This window comes from Gnatocerus cornutus, chromosome 5 (assembly GCF_029298725.1).
Source record: "Gnatocerus cornutus isolate USDA-ARS CGAHR chromosome 5, icGnaCorn1.1, whole genome shotgun sequence".
Taxonomy (NCBI): Eukaryota; Metazoa; Arthropoda; class Insecta; order Coleoptera; family Tenebrionidae; genus Gnatocerus; species Gnatocerus cornutus.
The window spans coordinates 18,438,113-18,454,421 of record NC_142237.1 but is presented as its reverse complement, the minus strand read 5'-3'; the positions used below and the strand labels follow the sequence as shown (position 1 = coordinate 18,454,421).

At 33.8% G+C, this 16,309-nt stretch overlaps 1 protein-coding gene across 2 annotated transcripts in view; it reads right to left on the bottom strand.

Annotated features, from left to right (window-relative positions):
* D2hgdh (D-2-hydroxyglutaric acid dehydrogenase) overlaps positions 1-16,309 on the bottom strand; it is a 70,436-nt gene that overhangs the window by 26,798 nt on the left and 27,329 nt on the right. The window lies entirely within an intron of this gene.

The window sequence follows — 16,309 nt, the reverse complement described above, 5'->3', positions numbered from 1 at the left end:
GGAAGAATTCACCTTAACGGAAAGTATCCCCGTGATCGGTGAAGCTTGGGATTCCATTCCCAGAGCTCACATTGTAGATTCCTGGGGAAAGTTATTATCGAATGTGAAGAATGACACTATGTGGGAACCCCCGGACATTTCCGGGATTGTTGGGATAGCCCAAACAATTCCCGGATTGGAACACTATAATTCCGAAGAGTTACATCGGTGGCTTGACTGCGATAAAGATTGCTATTACTTAAATTCCGAGGAGGAAAGTGAAGAAAGTGCCGGACCTTCGAACGACGAAGCGTATCAGTGTTTCGACACAGTTATTCAGTGGGTTATAAGACAAGAGGAGTGTAACCGTGAACAATTGGAGGTTTTGGAAAGTTTACGTGACTTGGCAGGGAGTAAAATGTATGGCGATGGTGTCGTGAAGCAAGAAATGGAATGAGGCAGCGGTGCTCAAACTGTTGGAGGAATAAATTTGACTTTCGAAAATGCCGATATTTTGTAATCGGAATAAAATTGTTGACGTTATTTTGGCGTTTTTTGATTTTCCGTTGTTTGGATTCTTTGGCATTTTCCCAGATCTTCGCATTCTTCAAAGCCTCGAGATTCTTCCACAGTTCTAAATTGAAATCGTCAATAGATGACTTTAGATCCTTCGATTCTTTATCTTAAATTCTTGGTCTTTTCTTGTTTGTTTTTTAGATTGTACTTCAAATCTTGCAGCGAATTCCTTAAAATCTCGAGATTCCTTTTGGTTTACATTTCTCAGATTTCTAATATTTAGACTCCTTTCGATTTATGATGTAATCAGAGAACTTGGGAGTCCGACAATCATTTTTAAGCAATTTAAGAGTGTCAAACCTACAGTTTGAACCTATCAGAGCCTTAAGAGAACCGAAAAATTTAAAATTTGCGTTCTCGGATTAATTAACAAGTTATGAATGAGCCAAAAATTCTTAACTGCATGGAATAGTCTGGCAAAATACAATTCCTAGGATGGGTGTTTTGATAATTTTGATTAATTTTATTAAAAACATTTTAAAATTTTTGTTTTTTTTCCACAAATAAGGTATATTTATTTGTTTTGGAGTGACAATTCGGCGAATCAGAAAAACTTCACAGCTAAATTTTTTAAACAGTCTCATTTTTCACATCTTCAGATCTCGAGTTTTGCGCTTTCCTTGCTTTTCAGATTACATTAGTCAACAAATTTTGGAAAAAAATTGTACCAAAATTTTCAAACTCTCACTTTCTCAAGATTTCAGGTTCTCAAACTTTGATTCTCTGATGCGAAGGAAATTGTTGAAAAATTTTAAAAATTAAAACCTCTTGTAAGTTTTTGGCGATTTGATAAAAAAATTAATCCTTTTACATACTAAAAAAACCGAAAAAAAAAAGATTTTTTAGTTTTTGCTTATGAAGCAAAAAATACAGAGGTAGCGGGTGGAAATATTTCAAAAATTAGAAATTTTAAGTTCATCTGCCAAATAAAAAATTCTAAAAAATGCGTCTTTTGCTCTACAACGTTCAATTCTGGGGGAGTTGACAAGTAGATCCAAACTAGTAACCTCCCTAAATTTCATTTCCGTGGCATGAAAACTTCGAGAGTTACAAATTTTTATTTTCAAACATTGGAAAATTTTAGTTCATCTAAATAAAAAATTCTAAAAACTGCGTCTTTTGGTCTACAACGTTCAATTCTGGGGGAGTTGATAAGTAGGTCCAAACTAGTAACTTCGCTGAATTTCATTGTCGTGGCGTAAAAACTTACAGAGTTACAAATTTTTTATTTCGAAAAATTGAAAGTTTTTAGGTCATTTCCAAAAAAAAAAAAAATTCTAAAAACGGCGTCTTTTGCTCTACAAGGTTCAATTCTGGGGGAGTTGACAAGTAGATCTATGCTAGTACTTTCCCTAAATTTCATTTCCGTGGCATAAAATCTTCCAGAGTTACAAATTTTTATTTTCAAAAATTGGAAAATTTTATTTCATCTAAATAAAAATTTTTAAAAACTGTGTCTTTTGCTCTACAACCTTCAAATTTGGGGGAGTTGATAAGTAGGTTCAAACTAGTAAGTTCCCTGAATTTCACTGTCGTGGCGTAAAAACTTAGAATTACAAATTTTTTATTTCGAAAAATTGAAAATTTTAAGTTCATTTGCGAAATAAAAAAATTCTAAAAACTGCGTCTTTTGCTCTCCAAGGTTCAATTTTGGGGGAGTTAACAAGTACATCCAAACTAGTAACCTCCCTAAATTTCATTTCCGTGGCATGAAAACTTCCAGAGTTACAAATTTTTATTTTCAAAAATTGGAAAATTTTAGTTCATCTAAATAAAAAATTCTAAAAACTATGTCTTTTGCTCTACAACGTTCAAATTTGGGGGAGTTGATAAGTAGGTCTAAACTAGTAAGTTCCTTGAATTTCATTGTCGTGGCGTAAAAACTTACAGAGTTACAAATTTTTATTATCAAAAATTGGAAAATTTTAGTTCATCTAAACAAAAAATTCTAAAAACTGCGTCTTTTGCTCTCCAAGGTTCAATTTTGGAGGAGTTGACAAGTAGATCCAAGCTAGTAACCTCCCTAAATTTCATTTCCGTGGCATGAAAACTTCGAGAGTTACAAATTTTTATTTTCAAAAATTGGAAAATTTTAGTTCATCTAAACAAAAAATTCTAAAAACTGTGTCTTTTGCTCTACAACGTTCAAATTTGGGGGAGTGGATAAGTAGGTCCAAACTAGTAACTTGCCTGAATTTCATTGTCGTGGCGTAAAAAGTTAGAGTTGCAAATTTTTTATTTCCTAGTTCTTCGCATTTTCAAGATTCAAAGTAAATAAAAATGTTGACGTTCATTTGACGGTTTGTGACTTTCCGCACATTTTTAGATCTTTGGATTCTTTGCCATTTTTCACAGATCTTCGCATTCTTCCACAGACGCTTGAGGTTCTAAATTGAAATCGTCAAATATGACTTTAGATCCTTCGATTCTTTATCTGAAATTCTTGGTCTTTTGTTGTTTGTTTTTTAGATTGTACTTCAAATCTTGCAGCTTCATATCTTTTCTAAGCAATTTAAGAGTGTCAAACCTACAGTTTGAACCTTGAAATCCTACCAGAGCCTCCCAAAAATTTTAAAATTGCGTTCTCGGATTAATTAATTAAATGCATGGAATAGTTTGGCAAAATTCAATTCCTAGGATGGTATTTTGATAATTTTGACTATTTATTACAAACATTCTAAAATTGTTGTTTTTTTTCCACGAATAAGGTATATTTATGTGTTTTGGCGTGACAATTCGGCGAATCGTTTTAGTGACTTTCCTGTTGGCTTCTTCCTCTTTGTCCGGACTTCTTTGACAACAAATCAAGTTGAATAAAAAGAGAAAATATCGGTCTTTCGGTTTCCGAGAAGAAAAAAGCATTGGTGGCAGTGGAAAGCCAAGATTTCGTAGTCGAAATTGTCCGTTGAACTCGATGGTGTAGCACCGCAACGCAATTACCACTTTATTTCTTCCGCAGCTGCAAATTAACGGCAGTGCACACACCTTTATCAACACGTAACGGTATCATTTTCCAGGGCAATTATTTCATTAATGATACGAGACCTCATTCGGCGATGTTATGATAATACCCTTAAGGTTCGCTGCGTACATCAGCGAGATAGAATTTGTCACTAGACACTAACGAACTCTCCTCCCTTAGAAACCTGAAACTGAGAAAGTGCCACAATCAGTGTAAGCGGAGGCCATGTAACGAGCTCATCTGTTCATTTCCAGCCATGCCAAACTTGACTAACATAAATTCAGGAAATTGCAAGGACTTGAGGAATTGTCCCTTGCAGATCAATAACGAAATAGAGAACGAACGAAACGTGGCGGTTCTGAAGTTATGCAGAGCTTATCGCGTAATCGCGATTCAGACAGCAAGTGTGTAAACTTGGTTTAATCTACACTGACTTGTACAGATTATCACGCTCCCTGCACACAACTTTATCTCAAGATGTTTCGGACTGGTTTAATCCGACCCAGCGTTGCATGGGGGCACACGTGCTGAGGAGGTTTGGCCCCACGACACTCCCAAAATATCGAAACCACTTCCTCTATCCATCATTAATTTTGCATCCGCTGTCGTTCGCTCCATAAAATGCTTCAGTCAAGCTTCTCGAATGTGATAACGCTTTGCGGCGGGAGATTAATAAAACAGCCGCAAAAATTGGATATGTCGTGCCACCGCCAAAATCCTCATCAATGTTTCATAACGCAGACGAGTCCTCACCATTCGTTTTCTTCGTTGGAAGCCCACAGACACATACGACCTCGGTGCGCTTGACACGCCGTTTTTCACAACCGGTGACATTTCCACCGTGGTATTATAGGGAAGCTTTCAAAGAGGCAGGAATTTTTAATGCTTTTATAGAAGCTTAGCGATGTTCGCGAACATAAATGGCCGGAAAATGGGGAGAAACAAAGGCCCAGATTGTTTTTTTTTTTAATTAATTTGATTATTAAAAATATTTTATCAGTTGGTTGTACCATTGGTTGTCTTTCACAGTCTGAGTTATGAGGCGGACTGCTAACGACGGTGCTTAATTGCCTTGGACGACAAAAACAGGATAAATTAAGTGCGTCCAGATTTATTCACATTGCTCTTGCTTAATGTTTACAATAAAACTGCGAGAATATTCATGAACATAAAAAGAGGGAAAAACTGGACCATTTCGAGCAAGTTTTTTGTCACATTTGCTGCTTCGCAACAGAAAAACTTCACAGCTAAATTTTTAAAGCAGTCTCATTTTTCACATCTTCAGATCTCGAGTTTTGCACTTTCCTTGCTTTTCAGATCACATTAGTCAACAAATTTTGGAAAAAAAATGTACTGGAAAAGTCATTGCTTCAGTGGAATCGCCTCCTGATTCCGAATCTGAAATCCGTCTTGCACCGGATTCAGACATATTCTTAAAAAATGATTTTTTAGGTTCTACTGTACAAAAGTTTCCATATAACTTAAGAATTATTATACCTATTTTTTACTATGATGCATCATTAAAAAGACTACCTTTTATACCAACAAAACAATTGCTATCTCTCTTATCGTTTAGAAGTAACGAGACAAAAAACACTGAAAAGTTTCCAAGAATTTTGAATTCCAAAAATATCAATCCAAAATTTTAAAATTCTCACTTTTCAAGATTTCAGGTTCTCAGACATTGATTCTCTGATGCGAAGGAAATTGTTGAAAAATTAAAAAAATTAAAACCTTTTGTAATTTTTTGGCGATTTGATAAAAATAAAGCAAAAAAATAAAAAAATCGAAAAAAAAGGGTTCTTAGTTTTTGCTTATGAAGCAAAAAAAATATAGAGGTAGCGGGTGGAAATATTTCAAAAATTTTAAGTTCATCTGCGAAATAAAAAATTCTAAAAACTGCGTCTTTTGCTCTACAACGTTCAATTCTGGGAGAGGTGACAAGTAGATCCAAACTAGTAACCTCCCTAAATTTCATTTGCGTGGCATGAAAACTTTCAGAGTTACAAATTTTTATTTTCAAAAATTGGAAAATTTTAGTTCATCTAAACAAAAAAATTCTATAAACTGTGTCTTTTGCTCTACATCGTTCAAATTTGGGGGAGTTGATAAGTAGGTTCAAACTAGTACGTTCCCTGAAATTCATTGCCGTGGCGTAAAAACTTACAGAGTTACACATTTTTTATTTCGGAAAATTGAAAGTTTTTAGTTCATTTGAGAAAAAAAAAATTCTAAAAACTGCGTCTTTTGCTTGCTCTCCAATGTTCAATTTTGAGGGAGTTGACAAGTAGATCCAAACTAGTAACCTCCCTAAATTTCATTTGCGTGGCATGAAAACTTTCAGAGTTACAAATTTTTATTTTCAAAAATTGGAAAATTTTAGTTCATCTAAACAAAAAAATTCTATAAACTGTGTCTTTTGCTCTACATCGTTCAAATTTGGGGGAGTTGATAAGTAGGTTCAAACTAGTACGTTCCCTGAAATTCATTGCCGTGGCGTAAAAACTTACAGAGTTACACATTTTTTATTTCGGAAAATTGAAAGTTTTTAGTTCATTTGAGAAAAAAAAAATTCTAAAAACTGCGTCTTTTGCTTGCTCTCCAATGTTCAATTTTGAGGGAGTTGACAAGTAGATCCAAACTAGTAACCTCCCTAAATTTCATTTGCGTGGCATGAAAACTTCCAGAGTTACAAATTTTTATTTTCAAAAATTGGAAAATTTTAGTTCATCTAAACAAAAAAATTCTAAAAACTGTGTCTTTTGCTCTACAACGTTCAAATTTGGGGGAGTTGATAAGTAGGTCCAAGCTAGTAAGTTCCCTGAAATTCATTGTCGTGGCGTAAAAACTTACAGAGTTACATATTTTTTATTTCGGAAAATTGAAAGTTTTTAGTTCATTTGAGAAAAAAAAAATCTAAAAACTGCGTCTTTTGCTCTCCAAGGTTCAATTTTGGGGGAGTTGACAAATAGATCCAAACTAGTAACCTCCCTAAATTTCATTTGCGTGGCATGAAAACTTTCAGAGTTACAAATTTTTATTTTCAAAAATTGGAAAATTTTAGTTCATCTAAACAAAAAAATTCTATAAACTGTGTCTTTTGCTCTACATCGTTCAAATTTGGGGGAGTTGATAAGTAGGTTCAAACTAGTACGTTCCCTGAAATTCATTGCCGTGGCGTAAAAACTTACAGAGTTACACATTTTTTATTTCGGAAAATTGAAAGTTTTTAGTTCATTTGAGAAAAAAAAAATTCTAAAAACTGCGTCTTTTGCTTGCTCTCCAATGTTCAATTTTGAGGGAGTTGACAAGTAGATCCAAACTAGTAACCTCCCTAAATTTCATTTGCGTGGCATGAAAACTTCCAGAGTTACAAATTTTTATTTTCAAAAATTGGAAAATTTTAGTTCATCTAAACAAAAAAATTCTAAAAACTGTGTCTTTTGCTCTACAACGTTCAAATTTGGGGGAGTTGATAAGTAGGTCCAAGCTAGTAAGTTCCCTGAAATTCATTGTCGTGGCGTAAAAACTTACAGAGTTACATATTTTTTATTTCGGAAAATTGAAAGTTTTTAGTTCATTTGAGAAAAAAAAAATCTAAAAACTGCGTCTTTTGCTCTCCAAGGTTCAATTTTGGGGGAGTTGACAAATAGATCCAAACTAGTAACCTCCCTAAATTTCATTTGCGTGGCATGAAAACTTTCAGAGTTACAAATTTTTATTTTCAAAAATTGGAAAATTTTAGTTCATCTAAACAAAAAAATTCTAAAAACTGTGTCTTTTGCTCTACAACGTTCAAATTTGGGGGAGTTGATAAGTAGGTCCAAACTAGTAAGTTTCCTGAAATTCATTGTCGTGGCGTAAAAACTTACAGAGTTACACATTTTTTATTTCGGAAAATTGAAAGCTTTTAGTTTATTTGAGAAAAAAAAAATTCTAAAAACTGCGTCTTTTGCTCTCCAAGGTTCAATTTTGGGGGAGTTGACAAGTAGATCCAAACTAGTAACCTCCATAAATTTCATTTGCGTGGCATGAAAACTTCCAGAGTTACTAATTTTTATTTTCAAAAATTGGAAAATTTTAGTTCATCTAAACAAAAAAATTCTAAAAACTGTGTCTTTTGCTCTACAACGTTCAAATTTGGGGGAGTTGATAAGTAGGTCCAAACTAGTAAGTTCCCTGAATTTCATTGTCGTGGCGTAAAAACTTACAGAGTTACACATTTTTTATTTCGGAAAATTGAAAGTTTTTAGTTCATTTGAGAAAAAAAAAATTCTAAAAACTGCGTCTTTTGCTCTCCAATGTTCAATTTTGGGGGAGTTGATAAGTAGATCCAAACTAGTAACCTCCCTAAATTTCATTTCCGTGGCATGAAAACTTCCAGAGTTACAAATTTTTATTTTCAAAAATTGGAAAATTTTAGTTCATCTAAACAAAAAAATTCTAAAAACTGTGTCTTTTGCTTTACAACGTTCAAATTTGGGGGAGTTGATAAGTACGTCCAAGCTAGTAAGTTCCCTGAAATTCATTGTCGTGGCGTAAAAACTTACAGAGTTACACATTTTTTATTTCGGAAAATTGAAAGTTTTTAGTTCATTTGAGAAAAAAAAAATCTAAAAACTGCGTCTTTTGCTCTCCAAGGTTCAATTTTGGGGGAGTTGACAAATAGATCCAAACTAGTAACCTCCCTAAATTTCATTTGCGTGGCATGAAAACTTTCATAGTTACAAATTTTTATTTTCAAAAATTGGAAAATTTTAGTTCATCTAAACAAAAAAATTCTAAAAACTGTGTCTTTTGCTCTACATCGTTCAAATTTGGGGGAGTTGATAAGTAGGTCCAAACTAGTACGTTCCCTGAAATTCATTGTCGTGGCGTAAAAACTTACAGAGTTACACATTTTTTATTTCGGAAAATTGAAAGCTTTTAGTTTATTTGAGAAAAAAAAAATTCTAAAAACTGCGTCTTTTGCTCTCCAAGGTTCAATTTTGGGGGAGTTGACAAGTAGATCCAAACTAGTAACCTCCCTAAATTTCATTTCCGTGGCATGAAAACTTCCAGAGTTACAAATTTTTATTTTCAAAAATTGGAAAATTTTAGTTCATCTAAATAAAAAATTCTAAAAACTGTGTCTTTTGCTCCACAACGTACAAATTTGGGGGAGTTGATAAGTAGGTCCAAACTAGTAAGTTCCCTGAATTTCATTGTCGTGGCGTAAAAACTTAGAGTTACAAATTTTTTATTTCGAAAAATTGAAAATTTTAAGTTCATCTGCGAAATAAAAAATTCTAAAAACTGCGTCTTTTGCTCTCCAAGGTTCAATTTTGGGGGAGTTGACAAATAGATCCAAACTAGTAACCTCCCTAAATTTTATTTCCGTGGCATGAAAACTTCCAGAGTTACAAATTTTTGTTTTCAAAAATTGGAAAAATTTTAGTTCATCTAAATAAAAAAATTTAAAAACCGTGTCTTTTGCTCCACAACGTTCAAATTTGGGGAGTTGATAAGTAGGTTCAAACTAGTAACTTTCCTGACTTTCATTGTCGTGGCGTAAAAACTTACAGAGTTACAAATTTTTTATTTCGAAAATGGGAAAGAAATTGTTCAGAATTTTCTGGGAAACCCAGTAATATGTAACTTATTATTAATAAGTTATTAAACACAAAAAGGTACTCGCCAATTAACCTACTAGAAAGTTACCTCAAATGGGAAGGTAGATCTCACTGAAATTTTTTTTTTTGCATAATCACTTGAATTTTTCCGAAAAATCTGGTAGCAGTCACCCATGAAAATATCAGTTTTACGAAAATTTCATCTGGGACGAAGAAAAATTGTCTGAATTGATACGCAAACGGATTTTTATTTGTTTTTATTTAAATGACAAAAAACTCAAACAACACCTTTGAACAGTTATTATCTATGATCTTACATTTTTAAGTGAAATTATTTATAAAGGTGAAATTTATCGGAAAACTAGAACTAGAATTTTGTAGACATTTAAATTAAAAATTTAAAATCTATTATTATTATATCCTTAGGAGTTATAATTTATAATTTATAATTTATAATTTAGGAGTTTTTATCCAAAAATTTGACAAAAAGTTTTTAAAATCCGTCCGTTTTTCGAAATTTACTTCAGTTTTTCTCAAAACTCTTACTGACTCTCCGGCGATTTCTAAAAGGTAATTCAAGAGACCTTTTCAATGATGTATTAAAGAGTTCCATGATTTTGGAAATTGTTAAGTAAAACTGAAAAAAAAAGTGAACGCAGTGTATTCAAAAAGAATTCACAATCAGGAGGCAGTTCTACTTTTATAATCCAAAATTTGTTGACTAGTGTTATCAGGATTACCAAATTTCCAAGATTAATCAATTCCAAAATTTATCAATACAAAGTTTTAAAATTCTCACTTTCTCAAGATTTCGTATTCTCAAATTTTGATTTTCTCCGCGAACTTTGAATTTTTCCTTAATTTAAAAAATTGTAGAAAAAAGGAACCGTTGTCAAGCAAAAATCCTAGGAACCCGAGACTTGAAGGTTGAACTTGGGCATGAGGGTTTAAAAAATCTGAATAAAAATCCTCCATGATCGACTTTTCGTGTAAAAATTGCAATAACCGGCACCGCCGCCGCCGTCCACTGAAATACCATTCACCCCCTTTGTAGGTAATCCTCATTCATATATTCTCATAAATATACAACATGTTGCAAAGCGCCCTAAAGGACACTTTATTTAGAATGATAAACGACTATAACACTACATGCAAGTCTTGAACTGGAATGCATAAACTTTTGATAAATTTCATCGCTCCGTTATCTCCTCGTCTACAAACACTGAATAAACAAAATCACTATCAAACGAAAGTTATCTGGATACACTGTAATGTACCAGTCGCATTCCCCCAGATTTGATCAGTTTACTTCTGCCCTGCAAGTCGCTTTATTACAAAATTCGTATGAAATCGAAAGCACTCCAGACTTCTTATTAAAAACTCAAGTTCATTGTTAAAGTTTAATATCTTCGAACCACCGTCGCCATCTTCCCGTTTTTGTTTTAAAAGAATGCCTCCTGCTGAGACTTTACAGTCGTCGCGTTTTTTCACAACTCCATCAGGAGGTAAAATATGCACGGCTGTTCTTTGATGGAATTTTCATTTCGCCTTGCATACATTTGAATTCCGAGTGTTGCAGCCAAAGCTGCCGCGACTTTTTGTAGTTATCCTATAAAATTAGAACCGTTGCTTTTTTCAGCTAAATTTATAACTTGATCGGATTAAGTTCGGGTTTTTCAAAGGTCACCGGCGCTGTAAATCTAAATTACATACTATTTGGAAAATACGAGCATAATAAGTACGTGGGTTTCTACAATTATCTGTTATTAAGTCCGTAACACGGTGTACGGAACTACTGCAGGAATATATTATTAACATAATGAAAATTAAATATAATTATAATTACAACCCGTCTTCTTGTGCTTTCTATTTGTTTGTTCGTAACGCGACAATGATAAAACTCTCAGGTTTACATACATCAGATCTTTGACTTCTTGCAAAGGCCGTACTAACGTTAGCCTCAATTATGCAAAGTAAGGATTTAATGTGAGGTTGGCAAAGATATTTAAATGGGGGACGAATATAATTGGAGTGTTGTTTCCACAGCTTTGCTGAGGATCTGTTTCGGGATATTGCCGACGAAATTATAATTGCTGAGCGATTCTTGGAACTGTTTTAGATAAAGATTTTCTGAGCTCAGTGGCAGAGAAAATTTCAAACTCCAGATGAGGATATCAACAGTTCCTCTTTAAGCCCGAGACTTTCAGACGGAAATTTCAGGGACGAAAACTTCAGAGCGAAAATTCAAACCTGAAAGTTTTTTAGTTCTGCTCGCGGAATTTTAAGATTCTGAAAAAGTTGAACTAAATACAAATTTTGGATTCAGCAGCGACAAAAACTTGAGCATTTCTGAACCTAGAAAACGGTCCTCATGGTTCCCAAGCCTTCAAACTCAGACTCAGATAAACAGTTCTTCAACTATTGAGATCTTGAGCTGTGCTCTTGGCTAAATATTCACATCAGAAAATTTCAGGTTCTCATCTATCTCAGCTTTATTACATTTTTCGAAATTATTAAATTAATTATGTATTTCATGTTTTCAATGAAGCTTTGATTGTTGGTCTAGAATCTCAAATGCGAAATTTCTGGGGAAATAAAAATTTGGAAACCTAAGAACTTGAGAATGTTAGTCAAATGAAAAAGAAAATGTACGTAAATTTGGCATTATTAATTATATTGAATAAAAGTTATGTATTTTAAAGTGGACCAAAAACGTGAGAATTTCACAATAGTTTCAAACATAAGAAAGCTAAAAGTTTAAGAAAGTTAAAATCTGATTTAAGAGGAGTTTTCACCCATTTTTCCGGTTTTATATGTCCCGAACTCGAAAATTCATTTTTTCAATTTACAATTCGAAACTATTTCGGTGATATTTATTCCCAAATTTTTGGTGCTCCACATTTCCGGAACTACGACAAATAGAAAGTTTCAGTTTGCACTATCGCACATTTTAGACAGAGAAAATTCAGAGTAAAATTTTTCAAATCTGTGATAGATGAAACAATCTCCCATTTGAATGAATTCCGCAATTTCCCTCCCTCTCCAAGCAATGATTTTTTCCCAGATTAGCCCGATTGCCCTCGCACTCCACTCTCCCCATTTCCCTTTTTTAGCAACTTTAAACCGTCGAAGGGATCAGCAGCTGTACTTCGGCCCTCAAATTCGCTGGCCCATTTGTATTTTACAGCTTGTTCAATTCGACAGAAGCAGCGAAGTGCTAAAACGTGTCCGTTATCCGTAGTCTCCTTGCACATATTTCACTTTATATTGCATCTTGTACTCTTTCAGAATTTAAATTCGGGGCCGTTATTGTGTCTGCCACCTACACTCGTATTGCTTTATTGCGACAGACTTTCGACGCCCAGGATATCATGTTATATTTCGACCTTCATGAGGTACAAAAACGGCATTAGTCTCATCATCCATTTGTTTCCATTTGGTTGCTTAGCAGTGTGACGGGGCACCCCAAGGGGGTGCGTCTTTGTGTGTTTATGGAAAGGAAAGTTGAAATATTCACTCGCTCGCATTAGTTTTCTTTTCAGGGTTTTCTCTGGAACGAATCGGCTCGGTCAAAAATAATGGAGGCTGAGGGAATAAAAGAGCCATTATTACCTAGTTTAGTACTTTGCATTATGACATTGGTGCTATTGTGTGGAAGAATGTAGCGACACGAATAACTGCAACCAATTCCAATTAGTGCCGTGATTACTTTTCGGTTTTATTATCAAAAGTGGCTCCTCTGCATAGATGGAGGCGACAATATCTCCCATCGAATTAATTTCCATGTAATTTCCCCGTCAAAAATTAATGTAAAACATGAAATATCGCCCACTGTCGATGCAGACACGAAGATAGAAGAGAGTAAGAAGAGTATTGTGCGCTGTAACGACGCTTGATTATAATTATTAATACAACATTATAAGAGCAACGACGAAATTACACTGTCTTGTGATTATAAGTGCCTCAAACCTGTGATTAAGATGCCCCACCCGTTTCTGCACCCTCCACTCAGGTGCTTCGGCCCTCAGGCCTCGATTTCATGCAATAAAGAAGGTCGATGGGTCTTCGGAATTTCATTTTGGCCACTTACTGACCCTTTGTGATTAAATTAATCGTGGAAGAAAACAGGACAAGAGCTTGATTATAGCGCTCGGGTGAAATATGGCGATTGGCTAAGAACAAAGCGCGTGTATTTTTCGCGATAATGCGATTTTGATGGTGGCCCCAACCTTTGGATTAGCTAACCCTTGATGATCTTCCCATTAAATGCAGATTTGGAGAGTATTCTTACAGAGATAACGCAGCATCGTGTGTTTAATTAAAAATTAATTTCTGGTACCTGTTGCTCGGCACTCAAGGTGCGTAAAAAGTGTTCTTGTACGATAAAAAATACCGGGTATGTGGAGGAATGACGCTGCGTCATGGTGTTCTGGTTTTGGGGCGAGTTTTCTTATCGTTACAAGAGTGAAATCGATGGCAAGGCTATTTTGTGGAATCAGTGGGTCGTGAAAAGTCACGTCCCATTTTCATGAATGGAGTTCTATAACGGCGGCGATAACAATACGGGAATGGATAGGCGGCGGCAGAAGCGTCATGATGGAAAGCACCGTTTAGTAACCGCGATATTTTGGGACGCCAGGAAGTCGAGGTGTGAGGATTTCGATTTTTAAGTTCAGGGGAAAGAATTGACATTTCCAGTGTGCAATTTATTTATGATAAACCCAATTGGACTAAAATCAATCAAGCTGCCTAAATTAGACTAGAATGGTTTAAGAGGAATTATAAATGTGGCTAAATTCGACGATATTTCGCACTGAATCAGAAACTGGAAATAGAAATCAAACTGGACCAACTGAAATAGGTCAAAATTTAATTAATTAGTGCAAAACTGGACTAAAAGGACTCATAACTAATCTCCTATTACCTAATTAACCGAATCTAAAACGGAAATCTCTGCACAACCATAAGTATAAGTGCAGTAAACTTTCTCTTGAAAATTTTGTCTGTTATTCAAACATAATACGTAATTTAAATTACTTCTGTAGTCCAGATTTTTGGTTAATACGACCGGGTTACTCTCTGGTTTAATTTTACACCCATTACAGTATGTAATAATAAAATCTTAAAGTAATAACTTCTTGAGTAAATAAGAAATGTAGATTATAAGCCAGTTTGCACCTTAATTCCATTAAGATCGCGTATTTAATTTGATGATTGCCTACATTTGATTGGCGAAAAAACAATTACGTCATTTTACAACCGAAATAAATATTTGATTTTATTTAAAGATTTTATTTACTTTGGTAAACCAAGCCTCGATATTAGGAATATTTGCTTATTTTAAACCCAATTTCTTTATTTTGCTTATTACACGTCTTGCTTATCTTATTAACCATGTACAGTCGACTCTCGATAACTGGAAATTTAAGGGACCAGGAAGAAACTTCAAATTATTGAGAGTTGAAAATAAAGTGTGTAATTATTAATAATTAACTAAAATTAAGTTAACTTAGCAAATAATAAATAACAAGAGTTTGGGAGGGAAAAATTCAAACTATAGAGTGTTAGCGAGAAAAAAGTTCCCGATTCCGCTTCAAATTACCGAGGGGACCAAAATACATTGAAAATTTTTAATTTATCAAGAGAAAATGAGGGGACCGGCACCGTGAAAAAACTTCAAATCATCGAGAAATCCAAATTATGGAGTCTAGTGTGGTCACTAAAGCAAAAAAAAAAATTGATAGAAATAACCAAAGGATATTATTTGTTGAACGTTAAAATCGCGCTCTTATTTGTCATTTGAGACGATTAAAAATTCCGAGAAAAGTTGCTGAATCTTAACTCATAGACACGTTTGTGTCTACCAGAGCAAATAAGCGAAACGAAATATAATATGAAGAAATTATGAGTCATTTATGGCAGTTTGCAACAAATTTGATCATAGTGGTTCTTGGTATGCTACATATTAAAGCTATGAATAAAATAAAAAACACAGAAATATATCTGTATTTAACACGCCTGGAAAATGTTTTAGAAATGCTCGGAAATTAAACCCTTTCCAACCCCTTTCTCGCATTTCCAAAAGAATATTTTTCAGCCTAGTGAAACAAACTACTATTATTTGGCGGGTTATTTTGTTCGAGTTTTTGTAGTTTATTCAATTTCAACATGTTTACTAAATCGAGGTTATGTGGCCTGTATACAGAGTGGCCCATTTTATAAGACTTTCGATCCCAATCCCTGATTATTTATGAACGAATTTTAATAAAAAACGAAGATTATTGAATACGTGAGACTTAATTTGACATTAGTTAGAACTACTTCACCGTTTAAAATGCAAATTTAGCCACCTTTTTAATAGGTAAATCGGAATCTTTACTGTCATGTTAAGTATTAAAAATTACATTAATTCTCGAAAAATTGTCTGAATTCTTGTTTCAGTTTACGATAATTATACAAAAAAATATTTATTTTCTTGAAATGATTTAGTAATTACATATCTTTGAGAAAAACAAATAAAAGCGTTGTTTTTGTGCACCCCTGCTGACCTGGCTTTTTGACAAGTTTAAATTTATGCATATTTGAATGACTTCTGTGTCAATGCAGTGCAATAATTTCAAAAAAATCGAACTAACAAACTATAATAGAACTGAATTAAGCTTTTGTAGGTTGAAATAAATCATAATCAGACAATAAACCTAAATGAGAATGTCAAAAACGACAGATTGAAACAGATGTCAATGATATTTAAAACTGCCCTTGATTTTATAGTCGGAAATGATTTTGAAGCTTTGGCTTAGTTTTTCCCTTTTCCTGGAAACTATACGGTTCAATTTCATATTATTATTGTCGCCTTCGAAGATAAGAGTATTTTTAAATGATTTAATACTAAATGAAGACAGACAAAATTACCTTTTTTAAGAAAAAAGAGTTTACAAATAGCAAAGGTGAGCCATCCTGTTTATGCATAATAAATAATAACAGTTTGATATTTAAGGGAGATTTCGCTGTAGAACTAAATGAATCTAAAAAATAAAAAAAAACTCCCATTCGAAGGAGATGAAAGCATTTTATAGAAACTTTTGAGAATCCTAATTCTGTTAAAAAGTAATGACAAAAGTAGAGATTTCCACCGACTCGGATACTTTTAGAAAATCGAGGAGTAAGGAAATAAGTTTTA